At 36.7% G+C, this 20,664-nt stretch overlaps 1 protein-coding gene across 15 annotated transcripts in view; it reads left to right on the top strand.

Moving 5' to 3' along the window:
• Khc-73 (Kinesin heavy chain 73) overlaps nucleotides 1–20,664 on the top strand; it is a 147,722-nt gene that overhangs the window by 29,563 nt on the left and 97,495 nt on the right. The gene's annotated exons all lie outside the window — the stretch shown is intronic.

The raw sequence follows: 20,664 nt of genomic DNA, 5'->3' as shown, positions 1-20,664 counted from the left end.
CATATAACGCTAAGTTTAAGAATGTGACTGAAAATTATTCTGTACAAGTTTTTGGTTCATTCACTACAATACATTATCACATAAAAAAATATATTTTTAAATATTATTTATGTAGTTAACCATTTATGTGGACGGTTTGATTAGAATTTATCTGAATGGAAAGGACTGTCTATTATAATTCGGGGTCATTAACTAAACATAGAGCAGTTAGGAAGCTTGTGTATGTTGAAAATAAATTCAATACCAGGAACCCTTCTCAGTGTTAATGACACGTGCCTTTTTACAACAGAATGTAAATATTTATCAGGGCGATCCCAACGTTATCAGAGCGGAACACTCGCGACCTTGTACATCGTGGAAATTTCATTGTTGTAGTTAATAGTGAATCTCGTGTGTTTATAACAATAATTAACGTTGTTTGAGTCATCTTTATTTCAATTTTGTTGTTACACCGTGCAGGCGATGCAGGAAAACATTTAACTTCGCAGTAAACTAAAGGATTTTCTTTAAATACATTTTTAAAATAAATCTCGTGAAAACAATATCAAAATTAGCAGTAAAATGACGTAGCAGTTTTCAAGTTCAGAATGTGTATAAGGAAGAGCGGTGAACGTTGTCTCTGCCACATAGTTACGTCACGAATTAGCATAAATTGCTATTTATGGCGGATTGTTATTTTCGGTTTTGACGTAATAGGAATTAGGACGGATTTTCAAAAACTACTCGACGACGCTTTAAGCACTTAATTTACTTAATAACTTTTTTATTTGTGCAAAAATAAACGCTTTAAAGAAAAACAAAAAAAAAGTTAATATCACAATGTTTAGCGCCAAAATGCCACTATAGTAAATACTATGTGACATCATGCTCTCGTAAACTTAACAGTCTGCATGTACGTGATACATTATCTATACTAATATTATAAAGAGGAAAGATTTGTTTGTTTGTTTGTTTCGAATAGGCTCCGAAACTACTGGACCGATTTGAAAAATTCTTTTTCCATTAGAAGCCGACATTGTCCCTGATGAACATAGGCTACTTTTTTTAATTTATTTTTTATTTATTTTTTTTGGTTTCATGTGTGTTTTAATGTTTCCGAAGCGAAGCGAGGGCGGGTCGCTAGTTATATATATCGATAAGCATGAATTCGTCTGCATATCGATGGTGTACGGTTTCTCAGTGTAATAATAATAATGCATAAATAAAAATTCCTAATACGTGTATTATTAACGTCACAATGAAGAAAACCATTAGAGATACGTGGTTAATCCATCCGATGGTAGATTCTGCGAAGTACTGCTCTTGCTAGGACTAGTATTGTTGCGTATTGCACTTCTAGGCAGACAAGCGTACAGATCAACCGATGGTCAGCGGTTACCGTCGCCCATGGATTTCAGCAATGCCAAGAGCAGAGCTAAACCGCTGCCTACCGTTAATGTTAGCAAATTCTCTCAAGTTGAGCCCGTGACCTCACCTACCCGTCCGCGCGTAGCTGGATAGGCTATAGGCCAATAGGTAAGGAAGGTAATCATGAATAATTTTTGCAAGGTGAGATGTAAGGGCCTTCGTTTTCAATTCAAGTGCTTATTTTATTTACTATCCCTACAAGGTTTGACGTGGCCATTGCATTTTATTGAAATGTAAAATCGATTTTTTTCCAATTTTTTTTAACAGATAGTAGTGGACTTAAAACCTTCATCTAAAGCTTACATTAGAATTCGAAAAAAATAATTGTAAACTAGTAACCGACTCGTAAATGTCTATGTCGCAATCATTTCAAATTGTAACCTTCGTGAACGTGATTCGAGTTAAGTGGGCACAGTCTGCTTGTTATCGGGTGTTATCGATGTGTAAATAACTGATGTAGTGTACTTGATTTACAGTTGATAATGTTTATGTCGATTTTGCAATCATACTTTTTTCTGGTCTGTTATTTAAAATACGGTAGAAAGATATTCGAAATATCGTAAAACGAAAGTATTTTCCATGTAACAAATCAACTTTTTGACGTGTCTAATTTTTTTTAATTGTTTTATCAGTATAATGGCAAAGAGCTAGCTAGTGTTGAGATCAATCATAATAATTTTACATGCATATGTATGTATTTGCGTTCTAGGTGCAACTGTAATAATGTTTTACAATCTATAATAATCGAAAATTTAAATAGATAGTGATAGATTTCAGGAATGTGTGACGTGAACAATGTAAGGTAAAAGCACTAATGCTGGACATTGAACTAAAAGATGACACTTTAAAAAAAAAAAAATTCTAATAAGGAAACTAGACACTTAAATAACATTGCTATTGATGTTAAAGACACCTAGTACCATGTATGATACATTCTCAAAAGCTTGCGTACAGTGTTAGAAGCAAATTTCAAAATGGCATCAGTTGACAACAAACAATGTGAGCAGATTGACGTTTTGCGCGTAATTCTTAGCATTTTCCTTAAGCCATCTGACTTTTAACAGGTATGATTTTGTCTTATATTTATAATTATTGGCTACTGTTGGTTTCGATATTATAAATGTATGAAATTATTGACTTATTAGGACCATTTCCTTGTTATTTTGGTTTGTTTTTGTACAAATTTTAAGTGGTGTTTACTATTAGTACCAAAAATGAATCAAAACCTAAAAGATGACACGTGTGTCTTCTACTAGGGTTACATCGAACTGAATTTGTTAGCTTAATTTTCTTCAAATTCAGCCTTTATGTTGTAAAACAAAAGTTTCAATCTGAGTTTCGTTCATTTTACACTAGTCTAACTAAACGAAGACAGTGTCAACTATTAGGGTATACTAGATGTCAACTATTAGTATCAATTAATTTCAGCTTAAGTTTCGAGCACGATGCCGCCAGTAAAGGGTCAGATGTTTCAATACTCTGAAGCCAATATTGAAGAAGCCATAAAAGAATATATATGTTTGAGGGTTTACTGGTGGCCCTGAGGCCTTTCCAGTTTCACAAGGACAGAAGGGGCGGGATTTGCTAACAGCTACCCGAGCGCCTCCAAGGGAGACCTAACAACTCAAGAGTAGCTGCTTCGCGAATGAATCTACTACCGGATCGGGATCGCGACCCGCTGAGAAGATCCGGCGAGAAACTCAACGGGCTGACGCTTAGGTTAGGTTGCACGTCGAACTCTTTGCAGAGTTCGACGAGTACGATTACCGGGATCTCTACTCCTAGTGTTAAAGCGGAAGGCGTCTAATGTAAGGGTTATTGGATTTGATGGATCCGTAAGGAGGTGTCTAGGGCGACGACGGTGACTGGCTCCTGCGTGGTCAGGATTCGGGGAGTAGTCAGCGGCGGCAACGATAAGGCGATTACCATGACGCATTGCCTTATCGAAGTAACGTTCCGACGCGGACTTCATGTATTTTCTGATCGGTTCGAGATCCAAGTCGTCGTGTAAGTCGACGTTCCTCACGAACCACGGGGCTCCGACTGCTAACCTGCAAAAACGAGATTGTAGGGATTGGAGGGTGTCTATGTGTGTGCGGGCCGCGTGAGCAAACACCACACTCGCGTAAGTCATGACCGGCCTTATGTAAGCTTTATAAAGTGTCACCTTGTTCCGAAGGGACACTTTACTCCGCTTACAGATCATGGGGTAGTCTGCCGAGAATAAAAGCGGCACGGTCGCGGACTGATTTTATATGTGGGTGGAATGTCATGGATGCATCCAGGGTGACTCCCAAGTACTTGACCTTCCTGGTCCAGGGTATGAGGCGGGGCGTTCCGACAGCTACTGCGGCAAAGAAATTTGGAGTTCCACGAGTAATTTTATTAAATAAAGTCAAGGGAAAGAACGAGAAAAAATACTCGTAACATGGGTAAAAGCTATGGTCAAACAAGGGTTTCCAATATGAAAAGATAATTTACAAGATAGCGTTAAGTAAATAGTTGATGATCTTAAGATTGATTATAATTGTTTATAATAAAACTAACGTTAAAGTCGTGTCTATTATTAGTGCCAACTGATGTCAACTTTTGGTGGATTTGATTTTCGATGCTGTCATCTTTTAGTGTCTATGGCAGAACTAACAAGTTTGTAATTTTTTGTAGAAACTACAACAGTATTGAAATATTTTATATGAAAAAATTGATCTCTAAATGTAGCTCTAACAGTAAAAAAAAAGATTTAATAGAATTTTTGATAAATACATTTGATAACTGAGAATGAAGTTTGATTTGTCCTTAAAGTGTCTAGCATTAGTGCTTTTACCTTATGTGTAATTAATACTTGTCCTGTATGTGTTTTAGTAGCTTTTTTTTATTGCTTAGATTGGTGGACGAGCTCACAGCCTATCTGGTGTTAAGTGGTTACTAGAGCCTATAGACATCTACAACGTCAATGCGCCACCCACATTGAGATATAAGTTTTAAGATCTCAAGTATAGTTACAACGGCTGCCCCACCTTTCAAACCGAATCGCATTATTGCTTCACGGCAGAAATAGGCAGGGTGGTGGTACCTACCCACGCGGACTCTCAAGAGGTTCCACCACCAGTAAAAAAGGATTAGAGAGATATACCATTATACAATTTCCTTCTTTTCGCTCTTATTTCACGTTATGTGGAGTCGGCGCAGCATGTCATGTTTTTCAATGATTTTATCATGCTGCATAGAGATTTGGCATGAGTTTTACGACCGGTCGTCTGCTTAACGTCAACCCTCTTTGGGTTATATCTCAAGTAGTAAGTATATCCTTTGCAACGTGCAAAAAGAGGTATTAGAGGGATATGCATTACATACTAAATAGCAAAAATATCTATAGCTAAAAAAATAAGATTATAACGTGCACATCCCTATTTATTCTCTTCGTGGGTCTTGGAGGGGCATGCATGCAGGTGTAGCGGCAGAGACGGTTCGAGAACCTTCGAGAAAGGAGTCAGTCCTACAGACGATATAGCACCATCGAACTATACCTTACATCGACATCATTAAAACCTATACACCTTTAACTGGGATAGTTTTAATTCGTTATAAGATCCTTTTTAAATGATACTCGTTAAGAAAAATCGGATTATCGCAAACTCAGTAGGATTTACTCGTTATTTAAGTTCTGTTTCTTCCGTCTTCAATATTAGATTAGTTTGATGGTACCATACTATTTTCCTCAGAAGTATATTAAACAGAAGTCAATTATAAAGTTATTTGATGATATACTGGTGGTATGGCGTCTTGAAATTCCGCACGGGGGGTAGGTACCATCGGCCTGTCTATTTCTGCCGTGAAGCAGCATTGCGTTTCGGTTTGAAAGGTAAGTCAGCTGTTGTACTATAAAAACTGAGACCTTAGAACTCATGTCTCGAAGTGGGTGGCGGCATTTAAATTCAACATTGACATATGTTCTACGTAAGCTACAAGCAAGGCAAGTTAACAGAAAGCGTGTAAAATTATTCAGCTTGTTTGCCAATTCACTTCATTTTTGCGAATGTGCTAAACGAACGGCCTTGTTTGACATTACCTCAAGTTATGTAAACTCCGATGTCGTGGTACTTGAAACATTATATTAGGTCCTTACATATGTTATAGTTACATATACATAAAAAGTAACCTTAGAACTTATTTCTCAAGGTGGGTGGCGTATTTACGTCGTAGATGTGTATGGGCTCCAGTAACCACTTAAACACCATGTGGGCTGTGAGCTCGTCCACCCATCTACCTAAGCAATAAAAAAAATATGAAATTGGCGTTTTGTACGGGAGGAATACAAAGTCAGTTTTTTTTGTAAAATATTTTTACTTAATCAAAGTATGCACCGTTGTTACCTATGCACTTTTGCCATCTCATAGGTAGTTCATTGATCCCTTTACTAAAGAACCATGGTGGCGAGAATCAATTTGTCTGTTTTGTCTGCCGCATCGGAGATGATTCCTTGTAAAAAGTTGTCCAAATTCCGGAAAAAATGGTAATCTGTTGGAGCAAGGTTCGGGGAATGTCGCAGACATTCCAGTTGTAGCTCATCTAACTTAGTAATTGTTTGTTGTACAGTGTGTGGTCTTGCGTTGTCGTGAAGCAGCAGTGGCCTAGAGCGATTGCCCAATCTCGGTTGTTTAGTAGCTAGTTCTTCCTTCATGGTTTGCACTTGCTAACAATAGATATCTGCCGTAATCGTTTGGCCAGATTTTAGAAAGCTGTAGTGAACGACACCGGCGCTCACAATTAACTTTTTCTGAGTCAATTTTCGTTTAGGGTAGGTTTTCGCTGGGTCTCCAGGGTTCAAACCGAAACGCATTACTGCTTCACGGCAGAAATAGGCAGGGTTGTGGTATCTACCCATGTGGACTCACAAGAGATCCTACCACCAGTAATTACGCAAATGATAATTTTGCGGGTTTGATTTTTATTACACGATGTTATTCCTTCACCGTGGAAGTCACATTTGTCAAGTCCATATTTCATTAGAAAAATTAGTACCAGCCTGCGGGATTCGAACACCGTTGCATCGCTAGATACGAATGTACTCGACGTCTTATCCTTTAGGCCACGACTATTTCAAAACCACACCACCATTCATTGGTAAATCCTAATTAGAGCTCATTTATATAATAATATTACGCGCTGGGGTTCTGGATAAATAAATGTTCCACCAAAGTACAACTTAAAACTGTATTCAACACTCAGAACACTTAAAACACTAACAAACACTTAAAAAATCTCAGTTCGCTTCCTCCGCTTCGCTTCAGGTGATCCGTTCGCTGATTCGCTTCGAGTAGTTCCGATTACCAACTGACTGCGTGCCAGCTCTGCAGCGTTTTTACTGCCCACCCTAGATACCACATCTCTAGAATTATCGAGAATATTCCACACAAGCCGAGTATTGTTTCCGCTACCTGACAATAGATGGCGTTATACTTCCCGAGAGTTCTAGATGCTACTAGATCCTTCGATATCCGTTCGACTATTCGACGATAGATGGCGTTACTCTTACCGGCGTAACAATAAGATGAATTCTGCTGGCGAAATCTCAATTGTATTGTTATAACGATGGTCCTACCACTGCAATCCTTCAATGAAACGAAACAACCGGTTCTCGTTCATACGAATCGAAGGAGCATTGTAAATAAACAAATCGCAGAGTAACGCATAACGAATTTCAAATCAAACAGAGCGTAAGGTTAAGTCGGCACACAAGCGCAAGCCCATTAAAGCTCTCGCGCCAGGGAATTACGTCTTTCGCATGATGAAATTTTTGATAGGCTACTCTTTTCATATACCAGAGGCCAAATGTAGGAAAACATTGCGGGCTTAGAAAAAAAGAAAAACTTTTGAAGTGCATATATATGGTTTTAATATTGATTAGGACGATTTCGAAATAAGTTTTTTTTTTGTTATTGAAACCTATGAGAATTAAGAGCAATTTGTCAGGATCACTTAGTCGGAACCAATTCAATGATTTGCATCACATTACGTTGCTTTTATTTTATACCAGAAGTATGTCTTTCGACAATAAATAAGAATCCGGGGGAATATCGGATAATAATTTTCGACACAGCTACACAAGTCCTTCGGCACATTAAAAGTTACCAAGGTTTTCGCTTAATACGAAAAACGGACGAGGAAAAAATTTCAGCTTGACGAGGTCATTTTAAGTCAGTGCCAATGAAAACATGTATCACGAACGCCATTCAGTCTACTCATATGGAAACTTGAAGTGTAGGATGCGAGTTAATTAAACGAAGAACATATTGGGCGATGCGCAAAAACCATTTACTGGGTCATATTAATACTAGGAATTATGCGCCTAGTTTTCCACCGTTGTATTAATGGGAATTGTAATGGTAAATAATCAGGTCATTTCAGTTCGTGTACAAATTACACTACACTACATACGTGAGTTTTTTGTTATCACGTTTTACATTAAATGCATAATAAATATGCGTTTTATTTACATGTCATAGATTCTCAATTTGTTTATTTTGAAACTAGTGAGTCGGGAAATGTATCTCACGTGAAAAGGAAACCAAAATTTTGTAATAACACCTCTCTAAATGATGTTTCCAGCAAGTTTTTATATTCCAACACCTAAACAAACATCGTCAATTTTAATTCATGAATTATTAAATTGAACACATTAAAAATAGTGAAAGTGAAGCCCATTATGTAAATCAAGCCACGTGACGTCTTAGCATCTGTCAAGCTATTGACCCGTTTACCTAGTTACCAGAAATGATGAAGTCTGGTTTCCCTTTCGATTTGTATCATCATTATTATTATTAAAAGCATATGACAGTGAAGAGTAATCAAGTTTTCATTTTTATTGTACGTTATTATGTTCTACAACAGAGGATAGATCCGGCGGCCTTTGCATATTTTCCCCCTACCTATACGCTGGTACCCTAGGGGGCTATTCCAGCTACGCCCGGACGGGTAGGTGAGCTCACGAGCTCAACCTAAGGGAATTTGCTAACACTAGCCCTAGCAAGAGCAGTGCTTCGCGGAATAGATTAGATAGAATAGGTAGACCACCGGATCGGAAGCGCGACCCTCTGAGAAGATCCCTCTGTAAGGGAAAAAGATTAACAGAAAATTAATATAATGTGTGTTATTTACAGTGGAATGCTTTAAATCATCCAGATTTCGACAAATAAAAATGACAATGATCTGCATCGTATAATCGTACTAATAAAGGTTATAAAAATATTCACTCACAGTTTGAAATAACGGACACAGTACAAAAATCATTACTGGAATTCCACAAAGTAATCATACTGGCGATGATCTGACTCAAAACCAGACAGATTTATGCAAAAAAACGTGTACAACGGCTTCTGAGAATTTCTGTGTGCGGGTCTTAAATCCTGCCACTGCAAGTTTGTACCGACTCTTAATATAGGCAAACGGTTAATCATGCAGACAGACTGTCTCGGAGCACGTGGGTGGCGCTGCGCAATCGATAGGCGGGAGGTATGTGGCATTACCCCTCCGACACGTGACGAGCTCTTCAGAAACAGCCGATGTTTATAAACATGCCGAACGTCATCTGTTTCAAGAGCACAGTACACAAATATACACAAATCGATACACGCTCTGATTGGATTTTGGATGTAGATTATTTCGATTACTTTTTGCTTCGTTGATACACTGAATCGTCGCGTAATGTTGACATAAGCAGTTTGCAATCTTATGTTTGGAGTTGTTTAATTGTTATTTTGAACAAGAAGGAAAATAATTTTATATGAAAAATAATGTCGTGAAACTACGCTTCGCGTTTTAGCCTTTCATAAAACGTCAGGTGTACTTGTATTTATCTAGCGATGCGACCATTCTCGTGTTTAAGGTACGTACCAATTTCTATACGCAAATACGTACCTAACACGTGTTTGCGATGAAGTATTAACATCGTGTAATGAAGCTCAAACCTGCAAAAACCTTAGATTTGTTTAATGACTGGTCTTATAAGCCCACAAGCATCTTCAACTAATTTTTACCGCGAAACAGACATGCGTTCCAGTTAAAAAGAGTGGAACAAACCAACAGAATTTATACTGTTCAACTGATACTTCGCCACACGTCTCATGGTGGGAACCGACATTCATGCTCAGTGGCGGATTTGCAGTCTCGGCCGCCCTAGGCCCCAAGCCTTCAGCCGCCTCTTTCTCAGCATCCACCATATAGACTACATAATGAAATTACTTTATTGCAAACTTTTATCTAAATAGACCTAGAAATTTAGGAAAAAAATAGGTTTATGCGGTATAGATTGCACCATGCAATGCAGTCCGCCCGCCATACGTTATAAGTTTTTTGACACGATTGGGGCCGCCCCTAAATCTGGCCGCTCTAGGCCCGGGCCTACCGGGCCTTAGGGTAAATCCGCCACTGTTCATGCTTAAGATGTATATAGGCTTCGGTAACTATTTAGCATGAGAAGCATTTCCGTGAGCTCGTTCACCCATCTATCCAATAAAAAAGATAGATTTGTGATGTTAAAATATTATATTTCTAAAAAGTTTCGTATGACCCTCGTGATGTTTGATTACGTAAGCAATATTTTTTTTTAGTTTATCGTATTTAGAGATTTTAAATGTTTTTTTTTGGTGAAGTTTAATAATTTAGAGTAGATATTTCCAAATTAAATCTCTTACAATTTTTGTGTCGAAACACGCTCTGTAATAAGTAATTTAGCCATTATTCTAATGCGACTTCGATCATTGCTCAACATCGTAATCAATAAAGATGTCTAAAAATGTAGATAGCTTATTTAATAGTTTACCTAAAAGTTATATACACTAGTTAGTAGCTATGTACATAATACAGCATTCGTACGGGGCCGCTCACGTTAGCGAGCGTAAATGTATTTGCGTGGTTCTGATTTCGCTCCCGCGTTTCCTACCGCAATGAAGCTTAACAAGAATTATTTATTCTTGTGTTAGATGTACTGTTACAATGAATAATAGTAATATTAACACTAAGCCTACCGACAATTCTTGTGTTCCTATTGCTACAGCGCTCGGTCAAATTTATCAGTAAAAAAATATAATATGCACACAAGTATTTGTATTTTGAAATTATTTAAATTTTTATATTTATGTTTGAATTTGTTATTAAATTCAGTTAATAATGGTCATTTTGACCAGGGCGGACTTAGTATTAACTACATTATCTGAAAAACGATGAACTTTTTTTTTTTATTTGCTGCTTTTATGGTAGGTGTCATTTATAATTTTAGTGTTTGATAATCCGCCCTCCAAATACTTATAGAGTGTAAACAAATGCAATATGATTTGTTATTCTTATTACAATTTCAGAACACGTAGAAACACTAACAGGCCTACCCACGCTAATGCAGCTGAGTCATTGAACCTACTCATGGATTATGCAGACACTTTCATTGCGACACTATAATGTATTTTCTTTTACGCAATTGTTACCCGTTGTTTTGTCGTTAGGGTTTAGTGTATTTTTATTTCAATGACCCATTAATTCATGATAAGGTCTGACTATGAAGTCAGGTAATGAATTCGAATTTTACGCAATATACGTCTTGGGGTCATTCATTGTCGTCTAATAAATAGAAGACAATAAACTCTTAGAGAACGTTATTGTATATTTACGAAATCTGAGCTTACGTTGATGACAGCAAAAAATGACAATCGAGAGTCGTTTTCATTTAAATTTTCTCTTTACTGTCTTTTAATACCACCTGCTCACAAAATATACCTCTGCGATATTCTGTTTTGGGCACGGACCGATCGAAAATGTTCACATTTTAATTCAAATTAACAAAGTTCACTACGAACTAAAACTTTGCAAACGCAATCTAGTGTCACGATGTCCTATGTTAACCATATTTTCATCACCTTACGCTCGGAGACATTATTTCGAGTTATTAGATGGCTCCAGCTTAGCATACATTCTGCTAAAAATAAAAAGTCTTACAACTTGAAATACAAGTTATGTGTTATCGATTCTGCCACAGCAAAACTCCTATTATTTATTATACTTTATTTTATGAATAACACGTAAAACTATTTAATAAGCGTAAACATACACAGTTCAAAATTTTTTTTTTGTAGTTAGTTTTATTATAGTACTAGCTGTACCCGTCCGCTTCGCTGGGCATTTAAAATTAACATTATTTTCTCACCCCCACAAAGATTCTCATCATTAACGCCCCCGCAGCTGGTCTAGGAAGTACGACACTCATATAAATATTAGCCTATCCATTAAGTACATGTATTTTCTACATAGATAACAAGTTTCAAGTCAATCAGATGCATGGTTCAGTAGTTATAACGGGACATCCGTAAAAACCACTGTTGATTTATATATCAGTATAGATATAGATAGTTTTCATTACGTTAAAATTATTTGACGTACGTTTATGCCACAGAGGTTAGCCCACTGAGTTTCTCGCTGAGTCTTCTCAGTGGATCGCGAATCCTACCCGTCCGCGAGTAGATAGAATAGCCCCTTACTAGCGAATACATAGGGAAACAAAACCGAGGTCTCAATCCCTAGTAAACCTAGTTAAGATAAGTAAAACCCTCAAATGTGATTTGTTAAGTTGTCGCTTAGTTCAGATGAATATGCAATTTCGAAAAGGGAACATGTCGCATATTTTGTCAAATACGTTCTTTCATATACATGTAGTTTTGAGGCTTTTACCTACACCCATTTTATAATTTTCAATTGCTAATTAACACTAAAATATATCTCAAAAGTTAATATTTTAAATTTTACAGTGCTTTAGAAAATAATCAGTTTTTTTTCATTTCCTGAACATTTTACATTTTCAGAGATGTGCCCTTTTCGAAATTGCATATTCATAAAATATACAAAGGCGTGAGCGAGTGGCACGTGATCACTAATTTGCACGCTACGTGCTACAACAATTGCGGCGGAGTTATTGTTCTTACGGCGCGGCTTCGCATCGTCATCTCGGTCACTTTCGTTGAAGGTCACTCCATTGTAGTAGCCGTGTGCCATTTGATATATTTTCTCCTCGCCCTTCCGCCTGACGATAACCGCATTGTATTAAGGACAGTATGTTTCCCTCCGATAAAAGTTGTATTGTTGTTCTTGACTATAATAACGTGATTGAATTTCATAACATTCATGATTATTGATGATGATTCTTACTGGTGGTAGGACCTCTCGTGAGTCCGCGCAGATACCATCACCCTGCCTATTTCTGCAGTGAAGCAGTAATGCGTTTTTGAAGGGTGGGGCAGCCGTTGTAACTAAACTGAGACTTTAGAACTTATATCTCAAGGTGGATGGCGCATTTACGTTGTAGATGTCTATGGGCTACAGTAACCACTTAACACTAGGTGGGCTGTGAGCTCGTCCACCCATCTAAGCAATAAAAAAAAATTAATAAAGTAAGTTATTAAATGAAACAGCTTAGATTGAATAGTTTAAGAACTCGATAGATTGTAACGCTGCATTGGCAAAAGCCTCCAGAGAAAATGACTATACGAAATTTATAAGATTACCCTTAAGTTATTACAAGTGTTGATGGTTTAAACTCTTTCAGTAAAGATTAAACTAAAATGATACAAAAAAAAACGCGACTGCTTTAAAAATTAACAAACGCTAAAAGGCGAAAATAATAACAAATACATTTACGTGGCTTTTAAATTACACAGAAACATTTTTTATTTCTTTGCTTATCGTCCCCGGCTGAAATATCTTTACTAGGATTAAAGTTATATTTATATTGTAATGTATATTGTTTTTCGCTTTATATTGTAGTATTCTATATACGGAGTTTTTTGTTTCATTGAATATTAAATTTTATCGCATACTTTTAGTTATTTGAAAATATTTTTTTTTTTCGACAACTCTTGTTAAAAAAATAATAATATTCTCTATGCGTGTTCCACAACTAGAAGAATCTAAATGACAACTTGCGTAATTATGTCCGTCAAAAAGTTTGTGAGCGCACCACGGCACGTTTTTAAGTCGGGTGCATACTTTACGTCATCATCCGGCTCACCATCAAGCGGATCTAATGAAGCGTGAATTGACGTAACAGTAAGAAGCCTATTATACTCGTATTGGCTGATAAGATTATGTCGTTATTTGAATCCTACGGCAACAGCTTTCCTGTCCCAATGCCCAGTTCGAAGCATTCTACTTTAAAGGCTACCAGCCGTTATAACAGTACAATTAAGATTGACCATGTCTGAATAATTGTTGCTGATTATAAATTGGGCTATGAGCTCATCTGCCCATGTACGGTACGCAATCTATATATGTATAACATTGCCAAAAGCCAATCTCGATTCAATGATATTAATCTCACTGGACTGTTCTAGAAAATTCGTCCAAATAACTTTTACGTAGTCGCCTTCGGTAAATGGTGTGCCGTTTGAAAGAACAACATTACTACGCGGTATCACGTACAGTTTCCAAATGAAATTCCCAAGTGCTAGGAGAACAGGACTGAGCGGAACGGGTCCTCTTGGGATCGTTCAAACGGGTCATGAATGGTCAGTACAATTCGTTTTTGCATTTTCTACGATCCGCCCTAACAATGGTTCGTAAGGAAAGTCGATCCATTCTAATGGAAAACGGGTTTCCTTTCGTAACGATTTTCACAAAAGTCACTCTTGCTTTCAACGAAACATTTGAATGTCAGCTTTGCTAACGAAACGAATCCAAACGTGAATTAGATTTTCTTCAAATTATAACCCGAATCATACGTTAGTAATCCTCGGTTACGTTAGGGAAACGGCAGACGTAACTTTAAGCTTTAATTTTACCTTGGAGTCGTAAAACGCAATACGTATGAATCATAAGAATATCCGTTTAATTATTCCGGAATTCTAAGGAAGCTTATGTAAAATATACCGAGCAGAGCTTTGCCCGGAGGATTATTTTTAGAACGACCGCAGATGGCGAAGGTCGTACAGAATTCTACTTATTTATTTAAAACGGCCCACGCAGAACGTCTGTTTCACTACCCTTTGCGACTAGGAACGTGAGTTATAGGGGTCTGTTAGGGGGATATGGTATATTCATTTCAGTTTCAGAACAATAAAGCTGTTTCGTTTAAATTTTATTAGGCATTATATTTTTGGTATAATTAAAAATTGTTTTTTTTTATTGCTTTGATGGGTGGACGAGCTCACAGCCCACCAGGTGTTAAGTGGATACTGGAGCCCAAAGACATCTACAATGTAAATGCGCCACCTAACTTGAGATATAAGCTCTAAGGTCTCAAGTATAGTTACAACAGCTGCCCCACCCTTCAAACCGAAACGCATTACTGCTTCACGGCAGAAATAGGCAGGGTGGTGGTACCTACCCGCGCGGACTCACAAGAGGTCCTACCACGAGTGAAAAAAACAGTTTGTTTGTATCTTGTATTTATATGAAGATATGTAGTTAAATAACACATTAAATATACAGTATATGTGCTTTCACGACGTGAGATTATGTTTACGATCTAGTTCTCCGCTCGGAGGAACATTTTATATTCACGATAAACCAAATACTGCTGAGATGGTAATGTTTTCAAGATATTAGGGTCAGACAATTATAAAATCTACCTATTGTAAAATACAGTTTATTAGAAAATTTAAGGTATGATCATTATCGAAGAACGAAGGTTTGCACAATTTATTATTTTAAATTGCTGGTTTATTGTAAGCGGCGCGGTCTTCGGCTATTTAGATAGGTATGTGAATTAATTACTGTAAAATGAAAATTATCGATGAATTATTTACGATCGAAGATTAATTAATCTGAATTACACATTCGAATGTGTCACATATTGTCATCCATAACAAACGAATTATACCTACCTGATGTACTCATATCAAGCGATGCTTTTTTTTTCAATTTTTTTTTATTGCTTACGTAGGTGAACGAGCTCACAACCCAACTGGTGCTAAGTGGTTACTGGAGCCCATAGACATCCACAACGTAAATGCGCCACCCACCTTGAGATATAGGTCTCAAGTATAGTTACAACCCCTGCCCCACTCTTCAAACCGAAACGCATTACTGCTTCACGGCAGAAATAGGCAGGGGGTCACAAGAGGTCCTACCACCAGTAAAAAAAATATTCATTAATCACCATCAAATGTACTAAAATGAATTTGCAACCGTTCAACTATATAACTACGGCCTAGACGTCATGTCTCAAGGTGGAAGGCGGGATTCCCATTGTGTGGTGCGTAATATGTGAGCTTCGGTAACCCCTTAAGGTGAGCCAATCTCCATCTTAGCAAAAAAGAATACCATCTTGTCAAGCTTTATTATTTTTTTATTTCTATGAAGTAGCAGACCAGATCAGGGCCCCTAACACATGTTTCAAAGTTCCCTTACAACAAACTATGTTTTGTTTCCCTACCTATTCGCTGGTAGCCTAAGAGGCTATTCAAGCTACGCGCGGATAGGTAGGTAAGCTCACGGCTTCAACCTGAGAATTTGCTACCTGAGAAAATCTAACATTGGATCGGAATCGCGACTCACTGAGTAGATCTGGCGAGAAACTCAGTAGGTTTCATTGTAATTCATTTGTAATTGAGCTTTCCTTGTGACTACTCTTTGTGATCACGGCATAAGGCAATATTGTGTTATCTATCCAACGGTCAAGAAATAAAAATGTGAATTTAGTCTTAAATGATCACAGTACTTTCTGCCCCGGTATTAATAATGTTATTAACTCAACCTAAGCATTTAATAACGTCGTTAATACAATACACCCAGTATATTAGAAGCAATAAGTTTCTCCCTAACAGAAGTCACGGCTATATACCTCGTGATGTTATTGTAATTAATAATATTCCGGCTCGTACTAGTAAGGCGGGGGTTCGCGTGTTTGTCTTTCATTAGTTCCCGGGACACACCCAGAAAATATTTCTGTTTAACTAAGCGAAGTTTTTTACTATATTTGTTTTGTTGTTTTTGTTCTATTTGATCATAAAAGGGAATTTTTAATCGTTTTAGATTTCATTTAATTTTTATATTGATTGTAAATAATCTCGATTATCGATAAAACTAAATGACACAAGTTTCCCTGTGCAGTCAATTTAGAAAGGAGATTACGATATTATGGTGCTTACCTATCGTAGTGCCTATGATTTTATTTTCAAAATCGGCGTTTATTTCGAAAAAACTTCGCGGACGAAAACATTTTTATGCCCTGAGTAAGAATGCTTCTACTATGAAAAATTGTTTTTATCTCCCAATGATCTCTTAAAATATTTTTTTTCATACCCAGACGCATCCAATATATTACGGCCATTATTAGTACATATACCCGATCCAGACGATTGTCGTCAGGTTTGAGCCCCGTGAGCTCACCTACTAGTTACGGTTACGCTGGAATAGCCGCTCCAGGCTACCAGCTTAGGTAGGAACAAAAAAAAAACCGGGAGACACACAGCAGCCGTCACCCTAAACATGGAATTTTCTATCCACTCTCGACGCTTTTAGACGTTCTAAGCACAAGCGAACTCGCCGAATGCGACGTGCAACTTAATCTGCAGACACAACCCACTGAGTTTCTCGTTAGCGGGTTGCGATGTTTGTAAATTCAGCGAAGCCCTGCTCTTGATAGGGCCGATGTTAGTAAAGCCTCTCGGGCTGAGCCCCGCGAGCTCGCCTATCCACCCGGTGAAACAGGAGTAACCCCTCCGAGGCTACTGGTAGAAAAAAATTACATATCGACACTTGAAAGGCAAACGTGACTAAGCGACAATGCGTGAACTTTACAGTAGACTAATTTAAAGTTGCAATACCTGAAAAAAAAATCTATTTTAACGAATCTAGCTGTAGGATGGAAAATTTTTTAATAGACCTAGAAATATATATTTTTTGCGCATCGAATATGGTTAGTGCCTATCATTTATGTATAAAGCAGTTATTGTCGCTTAGTCACGTTTGCCTTTCAAGCGTCGATATAATCAAATGATATTTAAAAACTTACGCGTGATTCACCTAGTTAGTAATACAAATCAATAGTCAAAACAGACACTAAGTACTGTTTTCCTCTTAAAAAAAAGTAATAATCTAACATTTGAAAAGTTGAACGGTGATGCCTTTCAACAAAATTGCAGTCCCTTTTTTCGTTTCTGACACGAAGTCAATGTTATATATGTGGCACGCCCTGCTGCTCCCTCCCCCATTTACAGTATTATGAAATTATACGCCTATTCCCTTCTATTCCCACAAGTCATTGACCGAGGGGAAAATATCGAAAATGCATGTTATTATTATTATTATGCGTACTATCGTACCTGAAGAATAATAAGGCGTTGTATTTAAAAATAGATTAATGCGTTTCCGAAATGATATTTGGATTGTGAAACGTTTTGTTTAGGGTTTGGTTGTGGATTCCTAATTTAAGAAATTATATACTTTTCGAAACGAGGTTACGAAATATTAAGCTAATATCCAGAATAATATTGAAATTGATTGACAAATATATTAATCTCGATCAAGCAACAAAATTGTCGTAGTAAACACATGAATTTTTCATGCACCCGTTGCGAAGTTTTCGGCTCAAAACTCCGTAATAACACGTCTCTCGGAGACTTTAAATGATGTCAGTCTTCATCAGACTTCGTACAATAAATGGGACTTTCGAAGCAAATTAACATCGATCAGTTTGGTTACTGTCTGAACGCTTCCCTTACATTGGCTCGATCGATTCGCAATAGGATTAAACCCGGAATTAGTTTAGGGGTCTCGCCGTTTCGTGGTTTGGTCACGTACGAACGTTTGAACTAGGTACATCATCAAAGTTTACGTTTGTTATCGACAAAAATACTATTATAATAATGTAGATTTATTTGTGGTTAACTTCGTTGTGTTTCCCACGGGTTGGTAGCACCTTTAAAGCAGTCCTTTGTTTGCACTGTTATACGTGTGAATATAGAATAGAATAAATCTGAAAGGAAACCCTGATAATTGTACGTATATATGCAAGTTTCGAACAACAACATTCGGAGCGTCTGTCTGCCGAGCAATGACACAGTCGGTACGAGTTCTTTAGCTGTTACCTTACACAATACAATTGAGAGTTTTATCTCAAATCTCAAGTCGCAGTATCCGTTTATACTACTGTAGGTTCTGGTAAACCCTTGCCAGTGACCAGAATTAATGAACGGATTTTCACAATTTAGACATTTGTCTATGTTTAGTTTATTCTTCTTCCACACAGCAATACAGCAACGCATTGTTATGACTTCTTGCAAATAGACAATTAAAAAATCCCATCAGTCAGGAAAAAATTACTCATGATCTTTTTAGGAATTAAAATTGAACGTAAGTGAAGAAATAACAGGGCATATTGAGTTGACTACTTTGAAACCTAATTTCGTGTCGTGGGATTTTTTATTTCGACTTGAAAAAATTAAAAATAATCCAACGATTTACAAATAAATCTTATTGTTAGTTGTGATAGTTACTTAAATTTACCATCTCTATCGGAAAGTAATGTAATAAATAGTTAACCCGTTAACCGATCATAACAAAACCCCATCGGTCAAAACAAGATATAAAAACAAAATCACTTCAATGCCGGCGGAGTATGTAAAAGCAAACGCTATGAATCGATAACTTTTTCCTTATTATGATCGAAAGCCGGTTAAAAAGTAAAATAGGCATAATTTTCACAGAAAAAAAAACTGAATTGCAGAGACCAAAAATACATAAAATTACACCAATGTTTTCAAATTATGTTTAAAATTTATCTACATAAATATATTCAAATTTTACTAGAACAATGTCGTAAAAACAATAAAAAAATACGTAGTTGAAAATTAACATAGAAACATTATAAATCACGATTTAAAACGTCTAATCTTGGCGAACATACGCATTCAACCTCGTCATGGCCTTTCATGGAGTAATTTCGTTCATGTTGTACATTAGGATGGCCTCCGTTTTAATTTGACCAATTTAATACATTAAGTACTAATTGTCTTACAATTCACAAACTAACCCATTGTACTCTTAAGATCACAACAGTGCCCTTATTGTAAGCAGCATGACGTAATGGCCTTCCCCGCAATCGGTAATTGCATTAAAAAAGGTATTGACGCCATTTCTAAAAGTTTTCTTTTATCAATCTTCATTGAAATTTTGTGTATCGATATAGAGAATAGCGCGATTAGATACGGTATCAATAATTCTGATATCTATATATTAATACTTGAAGCAAATACTTTGTGTACCCCTTTTTACAAAAATTGCGCGAACGAAGGAGTATGAAATTTCTCACACTTATAGAGAATATAGAGAAGGATGCGGATTGCTATTTTTTTTAAATTATGCATAAAAATACACTAAACCAATAAAAAAAACTTTACATACACACACACAAACACACGCATATATACTCTTTTGTTTATTGACAAAATTTTGTTATTGTTTAAAGTCTGCGGTCAAATTGAGAATGAATTAAAATTGTTTGTCTATAGCGTAGCCTTGGCGAAATCTGTGATTATAAAAGTATAGTCTTCGCCAATAGAATCATAATAATGTAAAATCATATCATTTCTATTAATTAAAGTCGAATTTCGACTATCAGGAGACCACTATATAGTTTACTTAAATACGGTGACGTTCCGCGAGGTCGGTGCACCAGAATCGATAAACGATGGGATTTAAAGCTACGTCATGGATGTTTACGTTCCGTCTCTACGGCAACCGGTTCGATACCTTCATGATGACTCCTACTATTTTTCTGAACTGTCGAGTTTGCATCGACTTCCGTTTTTGTGACGATTGAAGTTGTTTTCTTTTTAACTTGATTGAGATTGTTGTACGAAATTGCGGAGTAGCACTGCTTTTGTATATGTTTTTATTCAGGCGTAGTTGAAATGATGTAGGATTGTTATACAAGAACGGTAGATTTAGTAAATTTTGTGCTAAAAATGAATAGTCAGATATTATCGTATTAAGAAATGTTCTTCTAAAACATTTAGTACATTCAATTTGATCTGCATATCTAATTATTTACGGCTCGATATTGCAGCTCGGGTACTTCCGTTTTCAACTGGAAATGTGGCATGAATCGTTGGACTCACGAATGCCCTTTGTTCTTACGTTCTATGTGCGCGTTTTACATAGAAACTGTTTTGATGTGTTAAAGGTTCTTAAATTTCCTAATGCTTTAATTTTAAAGACTTTTTATACCGCTTAAAATTGGTAGTATAAAAAATTGGTTTCACTAAATGATTATTG

The sequence above is a fragment of the Bombyx mandarina genome, chromosome 05, assembly GCF_030267445.1.
Source record: "Bombyx mandarina strain Sakado chromosome 05, ASM3026744v2".
In the NCBI taxonomy this organism is placed as follows: Eukaryota; Metazoa; Arthropoda; class Insecta; order Lepidoptera; family Bombycidae; genus Bombyx; species Bombyx mandarina.
Note: the sequence above shows the minus strand (reverse complement) of the source record. Positions and strands in the feature narration are given on the sequence as shown.